The sequence below is a fragment of the Notechis scutatus genome, chromosome 6 (genome assembly GCF_049901735.1).
Source record: "Notechis scutatus isolate UNSWTSFEM ecotype Mainland chromosome 6, rNotScu1.2, whole genome shotgun sequence".
Taxonomy (NCBI): domain Eukaryota; kingdom Metazoa; phylum Chordata; class Lepidosauria; order Squamata; family Elapidae; genus Notechis; species Notechis scutatus.
This window is the reverse complement of record NC_142014.1, coordinates 58,413,211-58,434,491: the sequence shown is the minus strand read 5'-3', so window position 1 is coordinate 58,434,491 and position 21,281 is coordinate 58,413,211. Positions and strand designations below refer to the sequence as shown.

At 36.5% G+C, this 21,281-nt stretch overlaps 1 long non-coding RNA gene across 1 annotated transcript in view; it reads left to right on the top strand.

Annotated features, from left to right (window-relative positions):
* Positions 1 to 10,279, top strand: part of LOC148130233 (uncharacterized) — a 51,032-nt gene extending 40,753 nt beyond the window's left edge. Inside the window, exon 4 of the long non-coding RNA XR_015750131.1 lies at positions 10,013 to 10,279. This is a non-coding gene — a long non-coding RNA (uncharacterized LOC148130233). The remainder of the gene's footprint in view (positions 1 to 10,012) is intronic.
* Positions 10,280 to 21,281: the final 11,002 nt, after the last annotated feature.

Sequence of the window (21,281 nt, the reverse complement as noted above, 5' to 3'; positions counted from 1 at the left end):
CTGAATTATCCTACAGGGTCAATGATACTTTTCATAAGTTCTCTAGTATGAATGTCAATAATATTAGCTCAATATTGACTTTTTAAAATATAGAATTAAAAAAGTGGAAAATATTAAATTTGAAATGTAATGCAACTGAAATTTAATCCGTTTTCAGCTTGTCCTCATTTAAGATGCATCTCTACCAGTTTCTAAAGGAGGGTTAGGAGTGGGGAAGAGAATTTATATTACAAAACACACTTCAGTCTAGTGGTTTTACCAACCCAGCCCATAGGATTAGTTTATAGTCCAGTATACTGGTCAAAGCTGGATTAAACTGATTAAACTGATTAGGTTAAGACTGGAAAATCATATTATGAGTACTGCTTTATATAGACTCTACTCTTTGAAATTACCATGATAGTCTCGTGATACTATTCCTTGGAAAATTGAGCTAAATAGGTTTTGCTGTACCATTGGTAATAGTACAGGTAGTCTTTGACTTACAACCACAATTGAACCCAAACTTCCCCTTGCTAAACACCACAGTTGTTAAAAAAAAGTCATGCCCCATTTTGAAACCTTTTTGTCATGGTGGTTAAGCAAATTGTTGAAGTGGTTATGGGAATCATGCAGTTGTTAAGCAAATCAGGCTCCCTCCTATTGACTTTGCTTGTCAGAAGCTCCTTTAAAAGATTGCAGGTATGAAACCTAAATTTTTCCTCTTGGCCTTAATGGAAAAAGAATTGGAGAAAAAGTTTGGAACTTTGTTTTATATATATGTTGACAGCAACAAGATTATTGTATGCATAAAAAATGGAAGGACACTTTGATTCCTACTATGGAAGAATGGTTGCAGAAGTTGATGGACTTGGCTGAAATGGCAAAATTGACTACTTTGCTTAAAGAAAAGAACATAAATACTTTTGTTTCCACATGGAAACCACTTCTAAACTTCGTGCTTGATATGGAAAAGAATGAAACTTTGATTCTGGGTTTTTACATATTAGACTGTTAGATTCTTGTAGAAATGACTTATACTATTATGGTAAAAAAATTGTGTTCTATCCAGTCTACTGTAATAGAGTCAATGTCAGTGCTTCTTTTTCTTTTTTTCCCCTTACCCTTCCTCACTTTTCTCTGCCCTTTCCCCCTCCCTATCCCTGCCCTTTTATTTGCTTTCATATTTTGTATTTTATAACACTTTATAACCTAATAAAACATATTCATATAAAAAAGAAGAAGATTGCAGATGACAATCCTACAACTATTGTAAATGCAGATGACAATCCTACAACTATTGTAAATCCATTCCAAACGCCCAAAGTTTGATCACATGACAGTGGGGGATGCTGTCACAAGTATCATAAGTCACTTTTTTCAGTGCCGTTGTAACTTTGAATGCAGTGGTGGGATTCAAATATTTTTACCACTGGTTTGGTGGGTATGGCTTGGTGGGCGCACTTTGTGCGCATGCACACACTTTGCATACATGCCCATGCCAAATGCACACAGGTGCAGAGGTGTTTGCGCAGGCGCAGAGACGTTTTAACTCACCTCCTGCAAGCCTGCATGATCCCAGTCACTTCAGCAGCTGCCACGCAGCACTCTTCTGTGCCGCACAAAGCAGCTGCGCTTCAAATCCCACCAGGCAGGTGGGAGGGCCCAACAACAGAGTGGCGGAGAGAACCAGTTTGGTCTCTGCTACTCATTGCTTCTACCAGCTCTGCTGAACTGGTAGAATACCACCACTGTTTGAATGGTTCTTAAACTAGTGGCTGTAAGTGGAGGACTTACCTGCATGTGTATTTATTTTCAGGTGTGTATGCTGATCAGCCTTGCAAATCTACAAAATTAATAACTTTATAATATGATTGCTCAGGCTTTTTGTGGAACATGCACCTGCACTGGTGCACCATCCAAGCAGAAGATTTTTTTTCTTGGCAAAGTGCTTGGCTTGGTTGCAAGAAAGCAAATCAGCTACAGGTACTTATTTATTTATTTATTTATTTATTTGATTTGCCAATTGTTTACAAGATAATAAGTATAAGTGTATACATAGTTGTGAATACATGAAATGGGTACATATAAGAAAAATAAAAGAGGAATAAGAGAAACAATAGGACAGGGACGGTAGGCACGTTGGTGTGCTTATGCACGCCCCCTACAGACCTCTTAGGAAAGGGGTGAGGTCAATAGTAGACAGTCTAAGGTTAAAGTTTTTGGGGTTTGGGGAAGAGACTACAGAGTTGGGTAGAGTATTCCAGACATTGACCACTCTATTGCTGAAGTCGTATTTCCTGCAATCAAGTTTGGTGCGGTTTACTTTGAGTTTGTATCTATTGTGTGCTCTTGTGTTGTTATGGTTGAAGCTGAAGTATTCATTGACAGGTAGGACATTGCAATGTATGATTTTATATACCATGTTTAAGTCAGACCGAAGACGGCATAAGTTCTTGAGTTCAGAGAGCTGGCTGCAAGACAGCACTTCATTAGTATGTGGCTGTTATAGAATAATGATTCTATGACTTCAGGGGAAAGGTAATGGTGAAAAACAAATGACAACATATGAAAAAGAACAAAAATGAGCAATTAATGGTCCAATATAATAATAATATTGGAAAAACAAAGTAATGATTATGGACTCCATCCAAAGAATTGGCAAGTCAAAACAAAACCTGCCAGTGACTCTGAGAGTTATGTAATCTCTTCAAAAAACATTATGAAATTTCAGATGTTGATTACTTTGCTGAAGTCAGATCTCACCCCAGGTGCCTTCAGCAGAGGCCCAGACTTGCCGTGAGTTTTCAGAAGACTCCTCCCACTGTAAAGGACTGGGCTCATTTACTTTTATTTGGCAAGATCAGAACTAAGGGAGTGGTAGTTAAGAACTAAAATAGTCTTCTGTAATCTGGCACCCTTCAGAAGGATTAGATAACACTTGCCATAAGCACTTATATGGTACATTGGGACTTTATTTGAGGCTTGTTTAAGTAAACTTCTTTAAGTAAGAAGTTTGTTTGTTTAAACTTCTTTAAGTAAGAAGAACACATCCATGCAGAGGTGGTATTCAGCAGGTTCTGACCAGTTCTGGAGAACCAGTAGCGGACATTTTGAGTAGGTCAGGGAACTGGCAAATACCACCTCTGACTGGAGATTTTACAGTATCCTTCCCCTGCCATGCCCACCAAGCCACGGCCACAGAACGGGTAGTAAAAAAAAATTGAATCCCACCACCGCATACATGCATACATGAAAATGGATTAAAACAATTTCACTCATTACTTCCTACAATGCTCCTTGCCCTAATTTTAAAAGCCATTTGTAAGCAATGAATGTCTTGTGTATATTAACTATACTGGTAGATCATTCCAGTTCAAACTCCTGATAACAGTCATCTTTCCTTCCTCAATAATTTCTAAATGATGAAGAAAAAAGAGAGAAGGTATTAGAAAGAAAGGAAAGAAAGGTTGCCTGAAAAAAGAGACTGACAGTCCTGGCCCCACCAATCATTAAATAATTATGTGGCCTTGAATAGATCACCCGCAGGCAGGCAATTCTTGACAGGAAAAGGCTGCATGCAACAATGGGGCTATGAATGACACGTATATACATCTTCTGAGTTTTATAACTTGGTAATATTTACAAGTAGAACATGAAATGTTGGACCACGACTAGAGAGAAAGGAGCTAGAAGAATCTCTACAGATATAAAGGTGTTTGAGTAATTATGGACCAATATTTCTCCCAGTACCACAAAAGCAAACACCTGCACAATATTTGACAGTATATTTCAATACATTTGTTTCTTCATAAATGAATTAATCAGTTTGTATGCCCAGCAAAATTTCTAAACTCAGAAAAGAATGCATTAGGAATTATGTTCTTAATAAAATTTTAAAAAGGGATTGGTTTTGGACACCATTGTCCTAAACTGAGGTTTTCTTCAAGATTCTTTGTAGTTATATTTGTTTCAGCCAGTGCTACTTCCCATCTTTTAAATATCACTTTTCTGGGGTTAAATGCATTTTGCCTTTCTCCTTTCCTTCAATGGGCAGCAAATCTGTTTATAGTCCTGGGTGGTAATACCAAAGTGAGGCAAGATTGCTGTTATCTTAGTGAAGAAATTCAGTTGGGAGGAAATTGGGAACCTCAAAAATGATATAAAAATAATTAATAATCTTTGGTGGACACTTCTTGCTGTGAAGTTTGTAGATTCCTTTGGGAATGCTGATCCTACCCTAATATAACAAATGTGAAGCCAACTCACGTAGTTGACTGGATCAGAAATGGCTGTGGTGGAGACTGTGTGTGATGGCCTAATGTCCACTGAGATATCTTAGATTTTGCTGCTGGTACAAAGTAAACCCAAAAGATTTTCTTAATAATCGGTTTGAAAAGAGGTTAATTTCTCCTACTAAGCACAGCCCTGCAGTTGAAGCAAAATTCCTATTGCAATAGCCAACAAGTGCTTTGATTGATGATTCAGGACTATAACACAGAATAAATATAGGTTTGCTGAAGGGTTTGAACTATATGCATATTTATAATAGCTTATTTAAAGAGCTCATCCAGATTCACATAACAGTACAAAATGAAGTGAAATGCACAAGTTATTTCTCTGACTTTCTTCTTTTTCTTGTGCCATATCTGTCATTGGACGTTGGCGATCATGTTGGTGATCCTATTTTCATCAACAGCCACATTAAAAAGTGCTGCTGAGTTTCGTCCAAACCAGTCCCTTAGATTTTGAAGCCATGATGTTCTTCTTCTGCCTGGTCCTCGTTTGCCTTCAATCTTTCCTTGGAAGATTAAGTGAAGTATGGCATATTTTTCTGGGTGTCGCATCACATGTCTGCTGGATCAAAATATCTCCCTAAAATATGTGTACTTTCCACCACGTATCCTCTTTCATAATGAAGTATAGGCTTGGTTTTTAGAGGAGCTCATTCTTCAGTAGAGACCCTCTATTAGGGGATTGTTCTTGAAAGATAAATGTTGAGTTTACCCATGGAATGTTTGCTGCTTTCCCTAAATGGATGTCTTCACCTTTCTTACCCAATAAAATAAGATGAAGAGATGGCAAGTGGGCCACAAGAACACATTCAAAAATCGTCTTCATTTCAAGTGGAATGAAATCCAGTCAGTCCTGCACTGAATCTCAGCATTGATCCTCATGAACTAAGAAGGCATTTCTGAGAAATACCCAGAGCCTCCTCCTCCTAATCTCTGTGTGTGGGGAATGCTTATCCTCTGACTGATCTTTTCATCAATGAACCCATGATATAAAACAGGTCTCCAAAGCTTTAGACAAAAGCTTTTGGAGAGTTATCTGGAGATATAAAGGAATACACTTTCAGCAAAAAATATCTGTGTGTACCATTGTGCTACCCCCGAGACATGCCCCCACTTCCGCTGAGGTGGGATCTCACCTTTTGGCCTACAGACCAAATCTACAAAATGGCTTATTAAAAAGCAACAATTTATTATTATTATTATTATTATTATTATTATTATTATTATTATTATTATTATTATTATTATTAATACAATGAAGAGAAGCAAAATGTTTTAGTGGCTTTGGGAGGAATACCTAAATCACTAATGAAAAATATTTTAGGAAGGCCTTTGCTGTTTGTAGTAAATTGTCCATATTTAAAATGCTTTTAGTGTAGTTGTTCATCAATGACTCGTCTACATTTTGTATTTGAGTTTTGCAGTCATCTATAAATTGTTATGTGTTGTGAGTCCTATAATCCTGTGGGAAATAGGTAGGATATCAATATTTTAGATGACAAATTCAATCACATTACCCTTTTTCCTGAAAAGAAAAATAGATGCATAGTTCTTGGTGCATGGAAACATTTATTTAATTTTGTTTGCATACATATAGTAAATGAAGGAAATGTAATGGCAATCTACGCTCAAAATATCAGTTCAAAGAAAATTGATCACTCTACTTTTTCAAGCATTTATGTCTGTAAGATCTTGGGAATTCTGCTTTTATTTCTGCTGCTGAGAGATATTTGATCTTACTTGTTCTTAAAAATATTTAGACTAGGTATTCAGCTAATGCCAACCCGATTTTTTTTTTTTAAAAAAAAGAATGGATTAGTGCAAGAGAGTTTACACAGAGACATAACGCTTGTTTATACTGTATAATAGATACAATCACAGTGGCTGCTTGATTAAAAGGATGACTATTATTGCTACTATTTTCAATTTATTGGTTACAAGTACTGTGGAAAGATGGTTACTTTGCAGAAAAATGTAGGCCACCTTGGGATAGATATGTTTTGATGTGCTAAACAGGCACTTCATTGCTCTTGGCTAACCTGTTAACCACATGTAGGGAGCTCTCTGGAGAAGATAAAAAGCATCCAGTAAGAAACATTGCAGTCATTAGACCAAATGTTTAGAGATATAGAGACCAAATCAATCAGTGCTAAGATTTAGACATTGGCCATCTGAACATGAAAGGATTCCTGATAAGGGAGGCATGTTTAATTTAGAATAAAAATTGGTTGCACATTATTTTGGAAGAGGAAAGAGGCTGTTCTCAACTTTTACTGAGCTAAATATTCCAGTTGTAGATTCTGTCTTATGTTTTCTATTTTGTAACAGTTTTGTACATTATCTTGAAAAATAGTACACAATAAATATATCAGACTAATAATAAAATTAAAATAATTTAATTATAATAATTCTTATTGTAACATCTGGTTTTTTAGATTGTTGTAAAATGCTCCCCACAATGTAGGAAATCAGTTATCTTTTTAGATAAATTGACTGTCTTTCCTCAGGTCTTGGAATTCAGGGGTATATAACTTCTGAACATGGAAGTTCTATCTAGGTCCTATAGATAATAACTTTAACTAAACTTCCAGAAGTTTCACTATCCAACTTGTTGAGAAACTTCTACAAGTAAATAACCAAACTCAGTGAGCACCAAGGACTCCAATTCAGCCCTGAGCTACATATACTTTCATCTATTGGTAATGTCTTTTGTTACCTTTCATTTTTCCAGTTGTTATTATCTTTCAACTTTGCATTTTTCTTCCAGTGCCAAATAACCTGTTTACCTTGCAACCAATAGTTGCAATCAGGTATATAATCTAGAATATAACAATTAATTAGAAATCAACAATTTTTATATCAGAACATTTACTAAATAATCAAAACAGGGCTAAAACAATTCTAGTAGGACATAATAATCTGTTTCAGATTTGGACCTCCTAATATCTTATGTGTTGGTTGTACAGAATTTGGAGAGAATCCCCATATAAAGCTTTCGGAGGGTCAAAGCTACTTCCAAAAATTCATTATGTATTTGAGACCCAGGTCAAATAGCTCTTCAATCCTCTCTTCTCCTTAAAGGACTCCTTAAGATGTAAATTAAATTTGATTGCTTTTAATTTTAGTGGCTTTCACATAAAAGTAACCCTCTTATCCATCATAACCAGATATTTTATTTACATAGCCTGAGACTGGATACATAAACATACACCTTGCAAATCAAATAGGAGGAATAATACCACTTAGCCTTTAAGTAAATCTTAGTGCTTATGTTGCTAAATTCTTGGAAACATTCCTGTAGGAGACTAAATCCCCATCTTCATTTGGTCTAGTCCAGGCAAAGAGAATGTGATAACAAGCATGCTGTTTGCTTTTAAACTTAGCATTTGAGCAGCTGCCAACTTAACCATCTGCTTACACTCTTGAGTGCAAGGATGGTAAAGCTGTTGATTTCTTGATATTGTTTGCAGTACAGATCATGGCATATCATTGGCTGTACTAGCCAGGAGTGTTGGAAGCTCATAATTACTCTGTTCAATGTAATTGAGTGATGCTTTGGAAATTCCATGAATCCTGACATTTTGAAATTCACCTAAAATGACTTGAAAAAATAAATAAATGCCTTAACAGATATTATTAGTGATATATTTCAGACAGCAGTAGCCTCCCACCATTGCCTTGTATTTCTAAATCTTGTAAATAGATGGTTTATTTAAAAAAATTAAAATTAATAATAAGACAAATAGGTTTATTATATCAGGCAAGGCAAGGCAAAGACCTTTCCATAAAGTTGAAGATGTACAAAGGGCAAGGAATTGTGTGCTATTATAGAGAAAGATGAAGAAAAAGAAGACTGCATTAGAATTAGTGTGATTAAATGTTGGCTTAAAATAATCAATGAAGGCTTTAACTATTGGGAGTTTGTGCAATGCACTTACATAGCTGAGAATGTTTCTTATCAGGATGCCTGTACAAGTGGCCAGTACCTAATCTATAACCTGACAGCTTTTATGTACTACACCCTTCACTGATGGGTTTACCTAGCCACTCATTCCGCCTGTCAAAAAAGAATTGCAAATGCCTTCTCTGATTAGTTTCCCTGGCTGATTAGCATGCAGTTGCACTCAGGGGATTAAGTTCTCTCTATAATGGATTTAACACCTACATATATCATTCTGGAGAAACATTTAGAGTTTGAACTGCATATGAGCTACTTACACCAACTTCATCTTAAGAAGAAGAAAAATGAAGCTACATTTAGTCTTGAATAATTGATTATGGTGACCTCCAGGGGGGGAAAAGCATGAACTGTAATATAAGAAATCCCATCTCTGGTGTGTCTCTTAAGAAAAATAGTTTCCAACAACACTAGAGAACCATTAGTGTTAGTACAATAACAAGCTTTATTAGGCAAACTGATACACATGTCCAGGGGAAAAACTGTACATTCATAGAGTACAAAAATGAAACAATGAAACAATAATTTTGTAAGGATATGTTATACTGAATGGTATTTCTAGTGAATATGTATGTAATTGGGACAACTGGAAAGCCTAGATTGGTATTTCTCTAATCTGGTAACTGGTAATGTGTGGACTGCAACTCGCAGAATTCCCCAACCAACCATTCTGTTGGTTGAAGTCCACACATCTTAAAGTTGTCAATATTGAGAAACACTGATCCAGACCATAGGTTCCTGGACACCCCAAAGATGCTTTTTTCAAAAGGCAACTGGACTTTCTTGTCTTTTGAAAAAGCATCTTTGGGACAACTGTGACCTGGATGACAGAAAATCTCCATAGACAAGTTCCTGGATAGTGATAGCAATAGCACAGAACATGGCTGCCTTCCTCAAGATATCTCTATGCACATCCACCAAAACAAACATCACTTTTTCCTCATCCAACCTACTACAACAGTTTAACAATAAGAGGGTTATTGTGTTTGAGCACCAACTCTTACTGGATAGGGCAATAGAACATGTGTAATAGCAACAGTACTTAGACTTATATACCACCTTATAGTGCTTTCCAGCCCTCTCTAAGCAGTTTACAGAGTCAGCATATTGTCCCCAACAATTTGGGTCCTCATTTTACCCACCTTGGAAGGATGGAAGGCTGAGACAACCTTGAGCCTGGTGGGATTCGATCTGTCAAATTGCAGGCAGCTGGCTGCAGCAGAAGTAGCTTGCAGTACTGCACTCTAACTACTGTGCCACTGAGGCTCTTGGTTGTAATGGAACCAATGTCTTCTGACTGAGAAAGTCATATTCAGCCCTGAACTATGGTGATGTTAGCCTTTGCCCCATCTTTTTCCTGGAATATTGGTACATCTATAACGAAGGTTGCATAACCATGAGAGAGATAGATCAGATCCATCCTGGAAAAATCCAGGCTATCATTAAATAATTGCCATATTTCCTGCTATTTAGTGTCATTGAGATTTTTGTGGCCCATCCTTTGGTAGAGCTTTCAAATGGATCAGAGCCAAATCACTGGAAAATAGCTTTTTTCCCCAAAAAGTTTTGCTTCCTGAATTAACTTTTGTTAATTATGATAGACCCTTTCAAACTGAACACAAATATAATTTGTAAAAATATTGAGAAATATGAAATTAACTTTTAATGACTCTAATGTACATAATTGCATAATGTTTCTGACACACATGAAATCAATAGGATTAAAGTGTTTTGCTGGTTATTTTTGTTTGTATTCAGTGTCCAATGCATTTCACTGCAGGGTCCAACAATAGTTAGCCACCACTGATGGATTCCAATTGCCCTGATACCACTTCTCCATTGTGACAATGTTCTGATGAAATCTTTCATCATGTTAATCCTTACTGCACCCAGATTTTCAGGTAATAAGTTCAAGTGTGAATGCAGTACATGATTCTTCAGTGACATATTTCCCTTCATGATCTTGTATGTTGTAAGAAGTTTGTCAACCAATTGAATATAGCTTGGAGCTCTATAACTGCCAATAAAATTCTCAATTACAGTCTTGAATGCTTTCTGGGTGATTTTCTCTAGCCCCACTAACAGATCTATAAGATACACCAAAGAGTGTCGAGGAAGCAAAATCTTTATTGTCCAGTATATAGTGCTCTTTTTCTTTAAATGGGTGTTTATAGTTCTTTTAGACAGGTAGTTGCCCACCTTCAAAAAAAACCCTCTAAATGGCATTCTTTATAGATTCATTAGAATGCCTTAGAAGATGTTTAAGCTTCCCTTTCCAATGTTTCAAAATCACATGTCAAATTTTCCTTATAAGATTATTTAGGATGAAAAGCAAACAGAACCCAGAGCAGTTGATTAAAGTCCACGACTGATGTTTTTAGATGGGAGCTCTTTTCAGTAGATTAAAGGAAGGGACTCAGGGGACCAAATGTAAATTTCTTTGTTCTTGCTACTGAGGCTTTCTTGTTATATGTGCTGGTATCAGGTGATTTGCAGTAATCCTGGATTGGATGATGGCAGCTGGCATTAGAGGAGAATTGTGCCAAGATCTGCTGACAGTAGAGCTTGCTTCAGACAGTTCAGGTATCAACTACTTCAAGGGAAAACATATCTGGTTGAATAAATAAGGCTAATTAGCATGATGCTGCTTTTAACATTTGTTCTAATCTTAATTATATTGTGTTTTTTTAATCACTTCAAGAAATTAGATCTGTTTAATCCTAGATAGACATGAAAAACAATACTATGGTGGGATGCTTCTCACATCACATGAAAATATTTTTTTAAAAGCAAAGAAATAAATAGAAAAATACCATTAAACGGAGGCATCCTGAAGAGTCATTTTTGAAAATAGCTATAAGTAGCAAATGAACCAAGTACCTACAGTGGGATTTACCAGGCCAAGTAGAGACCTACTGTCTTTTTCTGAAGTTCAGGGAGCAAATCATTACATGCAGGACATCTGTAGTGGCCTTCCAATATGATCAGTTGCTGTCTCTGTCTAGTTACTTCAGTACCAAAGAGAACAACATCCATAGGAACCTCTTCCAGGACCCCTGATTTGAAACAGGGCCTTTTCTGATGACTTTCAAAAGTAGCTGCTGAAAGACAATCTTCATCCATTTAATTGATCTTTCAAGCATTGAAAACTGTGGGTTTCGTAGCTTTTTTTTTTCATCCTCTGCAAATGAGTCATGGCTAGCTGTTAATAATAATATAGCAGTGTGAAACATACCTTAGGAAACCTGAAACACCAAAAGCTTGACTCTAAAGCTTGGGTCCATTTTCCCAGCAAATGTATTATGGTCTGCAAACCAGAGCCAATTGTCAGCGAGGTCTCAAGCAAAATTGCTCTTGGAAAGGGTGGTGCCTCGTAGACTCGGATGATTCCTGGTAGAAAACGTGGCAAGGATATTATTTTCCATGGAGAGAATCCCACTGGAACTCAAAACCCAATGTCAACTCAGGGAACTTGAACCCACAGAAAGCAAATTCTGGAAGCAGATTTTACTGTAATGCCTGTTAACTAAAGCTGCTAGATGTCACATGGCTCCATTTTCTTGAAAGCTTTTGCTTGATGTTCCCTCTATTAAAAGAAAGGTTTTTTTAATAGGACAATTTATTTAAAATTGGTCAATGTGAGTAAACAGACATTTATATTTTCTAGGAGAGGAGACTTTACTGTGTTCTCCGTTGTGATTATAGCAATTTTAATTTCTTCCTTCATGTTTCTGAACTGAAATTAAAATGAATAGCTTTCCAAAAATGTCTTTCTTCTATGAAAAGTCTTCTATTTTTCTGTCCTACTTTAGATTCTTTGAGATTCCCTTTTAATTTCTTAGGTGGAATTTCATTATTGGAAGTGATGGATAGCTCTATTGCTGTGTAGTCGTGTTTCTGTTACACAATGTCTGTTCCTCTGAAGTCTACAGGACTATAAGACCCTAATTTGGAAAAAAAAAACTTAATCTAAGGAGTATGGCTGTGCAAACTATTTGAATAAGGAGGAAAACCAGGACCAATTTTTCCCAACAGGAAGTTTTACAAAAGATGCGGCTATTTTAATAATCTGAAAAGAGGTATTTTGCTCATGTTCCTACATGCTGTGAAATCATTCATAGTTTGCGCTACCCTAATAAAGAATTTCTTCATGAAGACATCTTTTGGAATACAATTGAAGTGCATGCTCACAGACATACAGATGCACACATACTTTTTTTCATTGAAAATAATATCTCAAAGTTTTTATATGCATCAGACTGAACAGTGTATTTAAAAATGCAAAATAAATTCTTAGTGCACACTAAATTGCTGCTAATCCTGTTGGATTGAAGATGCACATAAACCTCAGTAAATAAATAAATAAATAAATAAATCTACAGGGCTAAATAATCATTCTTATGCAGTGCAGCTGTCACAGAATCCATGCAAGGTTACTAGAGTAACCAGAGTACTAGAATAATTTCCTCCTTTTTTTAAAAAAAATGGTAACTTCCTTTGAAAACAATAAAGACTATGGCTGATTTCTACCATATTGGCATCTTGCACACCAGTTTTGTATGAAAAAACAGACAGGTTTATGCATGCAATGAAGCCACACAGCTGGCTGCAACAGATGGCCTTTCTGTAGAGACAGGTTGACATATTAGCATGTTTGCCACACTTTACATAATATCATCTGCCTCTTGCTGCTTTGATAAGCCTGCCAAGTGCATGTTGCAGGAACAAGGGTGGCCCGCTTTGTAGATTCATGTGTAGGCTGTTCCGCAAAGAAGTCATCCTTACTTGATGGTGGTTTGCCCAACTTACTTGTTTTTCAAAATACTAAAGCTATATGAAAAAGACTTGCTGTTTCATAATGATTAGAGATCTGAAGAGGTGATTTAAATTGTTAAGCAAGTCATTTCTTGCTTATCTTATCTGCTTTTATTTACCTCACAGGTTATAGTGAGGGGAAAAAACTGCTATGAATGCTGTTCAAGACCAGCTTAGAGTAGAAGTTCATACACCCTGAGGTTGCTCAGTCCGGGCAAAACTAACTTTGCACATCTACACACTTTCAATGTAATTCCTTGGATGAGTCAAAAGAAGCAAGATGGTGGTGCCACACTTTATTTGTAAACATACCAACATTGCATATACAAAATGGCATGGCGTTGATCACAATGTGATTGTCATATTGCCTGTTTTGACTACCCTGAGACTACCACTCTTTCCAGTTATGCCCTCTACACCAGCAGTCGCCAACCAGTGGGCTGCGTCCCACTGGTGGGCTGTGAGAAAATTTTGGTAGGCCGCAGAGAAATCTCACCCCCAGAGCACCCCCCCAAAGTAATTAATCCAGGCTGCGCAGAAACACAAGGCTGTGTCATCCACATGGCCCGCAGGAACCCTCCCCGCCCACTCACTCCTTACCCAGCAAACTTGCCTGCTAAATTGCTATTTTTCCTTTTTCTGACCATCATCTGTTCTGCTGTGCCGGGAGATTTAGATTAGCTAGGAAGCAGGAAATGATTGGATTTCTTGCTTTCTAGCTAGTCTTTAGATCTTCGGCTCTGCTTTTAAGCACAGACGAACCTCCCTTAGGACTGAAGGTTCTATTATTCAGTGCAGACTCATGGCAAGCAAATTTGAGAGACTGAGCTAGCCGATGGCAGATAGATAGATAACTGAATGATTCTGTGAGCAACTCAATCTGCTTGCCTGCTTTGCCTGATTTTGGTAAAAGTTGCTATTTTTTTTATAAAAAATTCAATATTGATATAAATGTTTATAATATTTACATACAAGCCATGCCCAGCCAGTCACATGACCACCAAGCGACACCCACAAATTAGGCCATGCCCACAGAACCGGTTAGTGGTCCCTGGGATTTAAAATTATGAGTTTGGTGGTCTCTGAGGTCCAAAAGGTTGGCAACCCCTGCTCTACACTTCTGATACTTAATAGCTAATCTTGCCATCCACAAATTGTCTACTGCTCATTAGACAAATTGTTATCCAGTCTCTTCTTTAAAACTTCCAGTGTTGGAGCATTTACAACTTCTGGAGGCAAGTTGTTCCACTGATTAATTGTTCTGTCAGGAAACTTTTCCTTAGTTCTAGATTGATTCTCTCCTTGATTAGTTTCTACCCATTGCTTCTTGTCCGGCCCTCAGGTGCTTTGGAGAATAGCTTAACTCCCTCTTCTTTGTGGCAGCCCCTGAGGTATTGGAACACTGCTATCATGTCACCCCTACATGGCGACCAAAACTGGATGTAGTATTCCAAGTGTGGCCTTACCAAGGCATGATAAAGTGGTATTAACACTTCACGTGATTTTGATTCTATCTCTCTATTTATGCAGCCTAGAACTGTGTTGGCTTTTTTGGCAGCTGCAGCACACTGCTGGCTCATATTTAAATGATTGTCCACTAGGACTCCAAGATCCCTTTCACAGTTACTACTATTGAGCAAGGTAGCACATATACTGTACCTGTGTACTTTGTTTTTCTTGCTAAATGTAGCACCTTACTTTTTTCACCATTGAATTTCAATTAAAAGCTGTCATAATTGAATACCACCTTTATATCCTACTATTGTGAATTCCATGGTCAAAGAATGTACTACCTGTGTGTGTCCTGCATTTTTCATCCTTTGCATGTACTAACTTGTAGTATTATGAAAGGAAATATATCTCCCTATCTATTTTCTCTCAGGTTATTGATCATTTTGAAAGAGTTAATAGCCTGAGTTACTCCCTGGCTGCACAATGTTTAAGTAGATTGTGTACCTTGAAACAAGACAAGGGGGTTACTTTAATTTGGTTTTTGCAAGCCTGTTAGGTCTTCTTAACCTTGCCAAAATAATTTGAGCAATATGTTGGAAAGATGGGGGAAATAGCTGAACAATGTGAGTTTTAAGCTTTCCAGCCTTGATTCCCCTTCAAGTTAGACATTGGCCATTTTCTCATTCTGTTCTTTTTTTCTGAAAAAGGAAAGTTAAAAAGAATCAAAACATAAAAGGATGTGCTTTGGATATGGTTATTCTAGCTGGGTTTGTTCAGTTATTTCATTATCATCCTCCTTCTGAAAGTTCTACTGAGAGATGAAAAATGTATGACTCAGATGAACATAGATCAGCATAGATGAACATAGTTGTTTTTTTTTAAAATATAAAACTGTAATTAATATCACAAACAATGTCAGTAATTTCAGGAACCAAGGACAGCTTGAGTTCAAGGCCATAGGATAAAAGAGTCCATTGAAAGTTGGGAAGAAGTGGCAACATATTTAAACTGCTATGGGAATAAGAGGGGAAACAGCAATCAAATCTTCAAAAAGGTCAAACAACTGCTCATTTTAGTTTGCAATAAAGATTCTTATCTACATTGAGAAGCTTCAATTAAGTCTGTCCCCTGCAGCCAGATTAAATCATGCAAAGGCAGGGGATTGACATTCACTTCCAAGTTCCAGGCTGGGGAACATGACACCTCCTACATGCTAAAATCAAAAGGAAGCTGCTGCATTGCTTTGTTTGCATCATCTTGACTCTCTTGTATGCATGTAGAAGCTTCTTCTAGCTGCTGCTAGAATGGAATTGCTGGATGGAAGGCCTGGAATGGCACAATACACCATGTTGAGAATTCTGTTGCTTTATCCTCTCACCAAAAATTACATTTGCAACTGTGGTATGAAGTGGTTTGTTGACCTCAGGCACTTGACATAGCCCTAGCATGGATTATTATGGTTTGTATTGTATTCTGCTGCTAATCTTTTGCATTTCAGGAGACTGATTGATTATATACACATTTTTATTGATGTGTTATTTTGAAGGGCCCTTGATGTGTAACATTGGATTTTTCAAATAACTACAGTGTAATTTAGAGCAAATGTGGGGTTCTTCTAAAGGAAAACATCTAAGGCATTTTGAGAGAAGCCAAATGGGGGAATAAGTTCAAAGAAAACTCTCAGGGAAGTTTTATTTCTCCCCACTTATGTTCTTTATGAACCAGTCCATAAATTAACAAATTTATTATCCAACACATTTTGGATATTTAAAAGAAACTCTAAAGCAGTCAACAGTTCATTTAATCTGTCCTGGATTGGCCAGTTTGAAACAAGAAGAATAAATGAAATGGCTGAGCAAATAGAATCATTCACCAGTTATTTTGTATAGAAAGTATTCTTCTTTTAAAAAGAAATGCACAATTTAACAGCCAAAAGAAAAAGCTGGACCATAATCAGTAACTATATAGCTCTGGTGCAACTGTAATTATAGGTTTCTACAGAGTTAAACAGCTTGGTATTTATATTTGAAGGTTCCCAAAATATCATTTAACACGTGTCCTGGTTTGTAAGTCTAAAATAATAAGGAGTTTACTTGATGGTTCCATGGTGCTTACCACATATGTGTTCTGCCAATACATGATAGTAGTATACCCTATTATTAAGCGATCAACAATTCATCAGGTTGTATAAAGTATTTCTCAATGTTTTGTCCAATCCACTGGGGCTACATTGGCAGCTCTGTGCAATTCGCAGCATCATATTGCTAAAGAAGATCACATCTGTATATTTTGACTAGTACAGTGAGAAGAAAATTTCTTTTCTTCACTTTATTTAAGTGAAACCATTCAGTTGTTTATTCTCTCTCAAAAAAGAAGCCATACGCTAGACAATTAAATTCCATGGACCTGAATGGATCTTCATATCTATAAGCCAGCATGCATCAAAATATGAACACATTTTCTTCCCTTCTTCTCCCAGTTTGGGTTGTCGTCTAAGTCAGGGTGCCAACAACACTGTCTCAGAGTTAAGTGGAATAAAAATAAATAGTAATGTTAATATTGCCAAATCACTGAGGCATGTGAAGTTTCAATGATGCAAGAACAATGAGATCTTACATGAAATTTAATATGAATCAAGGTGGTGATCAGGTCCAAGCCTGAATATTTGAGTCTACCTGCAATCTAGGAGGAAATCCTGTTAAATACAATACTGCCTATTTCAATATAAACATGCATAAAGTTGTGTCATTGGTTTTGAAACCTCTTCATAATTGGATGCTTCGGGTAACAATAGTGAACCCACTAAACACTTTAAAACACATTTTTAAGCTTTCCTGTCATAAACTATGAAGATGGGGGGAGGGGGGAAACCACAACAGTTTTCAGGATTAGTGTCTAATTAAATTGTGAAAGAATGGAGCTCAACACTGTGAAAGAAGGCTGGTAGTTTATTTCACTCATGATCACTGGGTTTCAAATAGCCAAGAAAATGGAACCTCATTATGTTTTTTTAAAAAGTACATTTATACAGAGGATTAAATTCTAGATAGGACTGGTTGCCAATTTCTTGGCCTTTACATCAATTAGTTGTTGCTTTGGCAATTCCCAGAAAGTCCGTCTCTTTTCAAGAGTTGGTCGTGTGCAGACGTGAGAAGTATTTTCCCAATTAAGCAATTCACTTTGAATGGATGCAAGTAGATATTTTTAATTGTTGGCTTAACTTTGTACTTTTTTGTGGATGGAAAAATGTATTATTAAACCTTGGACTGATTAGTGAAGAAAAGAAAAAGAACATATTTGTTTTGATTTAATTAGGAATGGAAAAAGGGGTTAGTGGGAGAGTCCTTACCTTGATTCAATAAAGGATAAAAAGATATCAGTAGAAAGATTAACATTTTGAGGTCCAATGGTTATTAGTCAATGAGCAAGGCTTTGAGATGTGTGAAGGAAAAATGATTTATTCTTATGTGACTTTTGCATGGTGAAAACGTTATTTTTACAATATAATTTTCTCCATTCTATTTTAAACTATTACTCAAAACTTCTCTTCAATCAACAAAGGATGAAAAAATGCAGATTGATTTGTTACTTTAGTATTATATTCATCTGCCAATGAGTTCCAGGCAATACACATAGATCTACAGCTACCTATTGTATCCTCCCATTAGACTGAGACACCATATTCACATTTGACATTAACTTATACTATGACTTGTTTAGTTTGGGTGTGGAGTGTTTATAAAGCCAATCATTCTGATTTCTAAACTATGATTTACAGTTTAGCATGGTGCATAAACCATGCAGTTTAGCATGGTGTATAAATTATGCTTTAATCATAAAGCATGGTTAAACAAATCATGCTTACACAGTGTAAACCAGTCTAGAATAATGAATTCTAGGTCACCCAGTAAGCTTTGAGGCTGAAGTCCATCAGAGCTTAAAGGGGATTCTCATAAGGTTGACAAAAGTGCAGAAAAATTCAAAGCCAAAATTGATTTCTGGGATGGTAGCCAGTAAATCAGTTGTAGCAAAACAAAAGCATCTTCATGGCTATGTTTCATAGGTTTTTAAGATGTCACAAAGGTCTTATTGTCGCAAGGTGCTGAAATAACTCCATTATAAGAAATGTTTACATAAAGGTTATATAAAGGAAGCAAGACTTCTCTGTAATAGTACATAGTACTATTATCCACCACGTATGCTGGATCATACTTAATTGGTGGGCCACTAGGACACTAGATCATGAGAGGTGGCAGCTGTGGCCAGAAAGGCCTTTTGGCACTTCATAACTTCCTAAGCATCTTGTTTTGGTTCAGGAGACATTTGACTTGCTGACCTAAATTTTACTATTATATTTTAATCCTATTATTTTATTCTTTAGTCTGCTGTTAACATTTTTTTTGTATTTTAGAGTAAATGGCTTGGAATGATACCAAATACTATATAAGCTTCCACTAAATTTCCCCTGCTTTTCTTAAATTTTACTTTTTCAAAAATAATTTAAGTATTCTCTTAAACTTTTTGTCTTTCTTTCTGTCTCCTTCTCTTTCCTTTCTCCTCCATTAGATTTTTTTCCCCTTTCTGACCAGAAAACTATTTCAGTAATATTCTAAGTATGAGAACCCCTGGGAAACATAGTTTCCACATAGTTCTCATGTCTATACCAATATCAAATGCACTGACAATGTCTTTTCTGCCTGAAAAACCAAGGAGGGAGGAGGGAATATACAGAGATGGGGGCGGGATTAAAAATTAGACACTTCCCTCCTTTATAATACCATTGCTACAACATTTATATAATTAAGTGAGAGAAAAGATTTTTAACCTACATAAATCCAAACTGGAGCAAAATTCAGGAATGTCTATGAAAAATGTGCTTTATATATTTCCTGAGTCTATCTTGTAACAATTACAACATTTAGTGATGGACATAAGTTTTTGTGAGCTACAGTTTATGCTTGTTACTAATATCTGTTATTCTAAAAGGTCCAAGTAGACTCCTAATTTTTGGATACCAAAGACTAACATGGTGTTCTTCCAATAAGACCTGGTGACTTTTACAGCTTTCATGATGTACATTTTCTTAATGTACAAGAAGTGTTTAAAGTTCCTTGTTCTTTAAGACATCTTCCCTGGAGCTGATCTAATTTGAGCAACCATTTAGAACAGCAGGGATTTTTCAAAAGTGGATTTTTGTATTTTGAGAACTTTTAATTTTCCCATATTACTCAACAGACTTTTGTGCAAATATACAAGGCTGTGTACAGCAACCCAATAACTGAGTTGGGAGGCCTTGGATTTTCTCACATAAAGTAAGTTTAGAATCCAAACAGTTGTTTCTCAGAGATACACCTCTGAGTCAATATATCTGTGTTGCTCTGATATTAAATTCCATTGCTATTAAATCAACCACCCACACAATAGATCAACTGGATTAGACAATGCATTAGGGAAGGTCAGATTTAAATGATTCATCCACTCACCACTTCACTACAATCTTTTTTTAATTACATTTGAGAACAGGTGTAGATATATAGGGTGGTCTTTTTATCACCTCCTGACCCAGAGTTAATGTAGCTAGATTACATTACAATAGGGGAAATAGAGTGGTGGCAAGTGTATTGGGTTTGGCAGGAAAAGGTCCATATTGAAGCTGCCATTCATTCTCAGTGAAGCTTACTGGGTGGCCTTGAGCAAATCCCTAAACCTCAAATGAAACCTCCTTCAAAGATACTGTAATTGTGAAAGAACTGTAAAGATTGTATGAATAGCTCCCGGTGATGTTATATGTAATGGTTAGCAAGAGTTCAGGCTCAAGATTAATGAAATAAATTCTGATTTCACGAAGCATTTCTAATATTTAATTCTATGTAGTAGGGGAAACTATCTTTATGAGGGTTAGATAGGATCACCCCCAGATGGATTCATAGCTGGCTGACCAAATGCACTCAACCTGTAATCCTTAATGGAACTGCATCTCCACTGAGGGAAGAATGGAGTGGGGATACCCTAAACCTCTGTCTTAGTCCCAGTACTGTTTAATGTCTTCATGAATGATTTGGATGAGGGGATAGGTGGGGAACATCAAATTTTCAGACAACACCAGTGAACAATCACTGAAATATGAGTCAGCAGCGTTGATGCAGCTGCCAAAAAAGTCAATGCAGATAAATTCAAGATCATGTGAAGTGTTATACTGCTTTATAATTCCTTAGTAAAACCACACTTGGAATATTGCATTTAGTTTTAGTCACCAGAATGAAAAAAGATGTTGAGGCTCTAGAAAGAATGCAGAGAAGAGCAACAAAGATGATTAGGGGACTGGAGGCTAAAACATATGAACAACAGTTGCAGGAATTGGGTATACCTAATTTAATGAAAAGAAGGGATTACAGGATTAGGCCAGTAATTATTTTTAAAAACCGGTTCTCCAAACTGCTTAGAATGTTAACAACCGGTTCTAGCGAATAGGTGCGAACTGGTAGAATCCCACCCCTGAGTTGTCCATGAAATCTGGTTGACATTAACAATACAATTGCAATTGATATTATCCTTGGTTAATGACTGTCCTTTTTAGCAACAATTTAAACTTATAATAGGTTTATGACTGGTTCTCAAACTTACAACAGTTGCAGCATCCTTGTGGTCATGTGATTGCAATTTGAGCTCTTGGCAACCAGAGCATATTTATGACTGTCCCAGCATGCCATGGCCACATGATTGCCATTAGTGACATTCATAGCCAGCTTCCAAAGTAAAGCCACAGTAAAGCCAATGGGAAG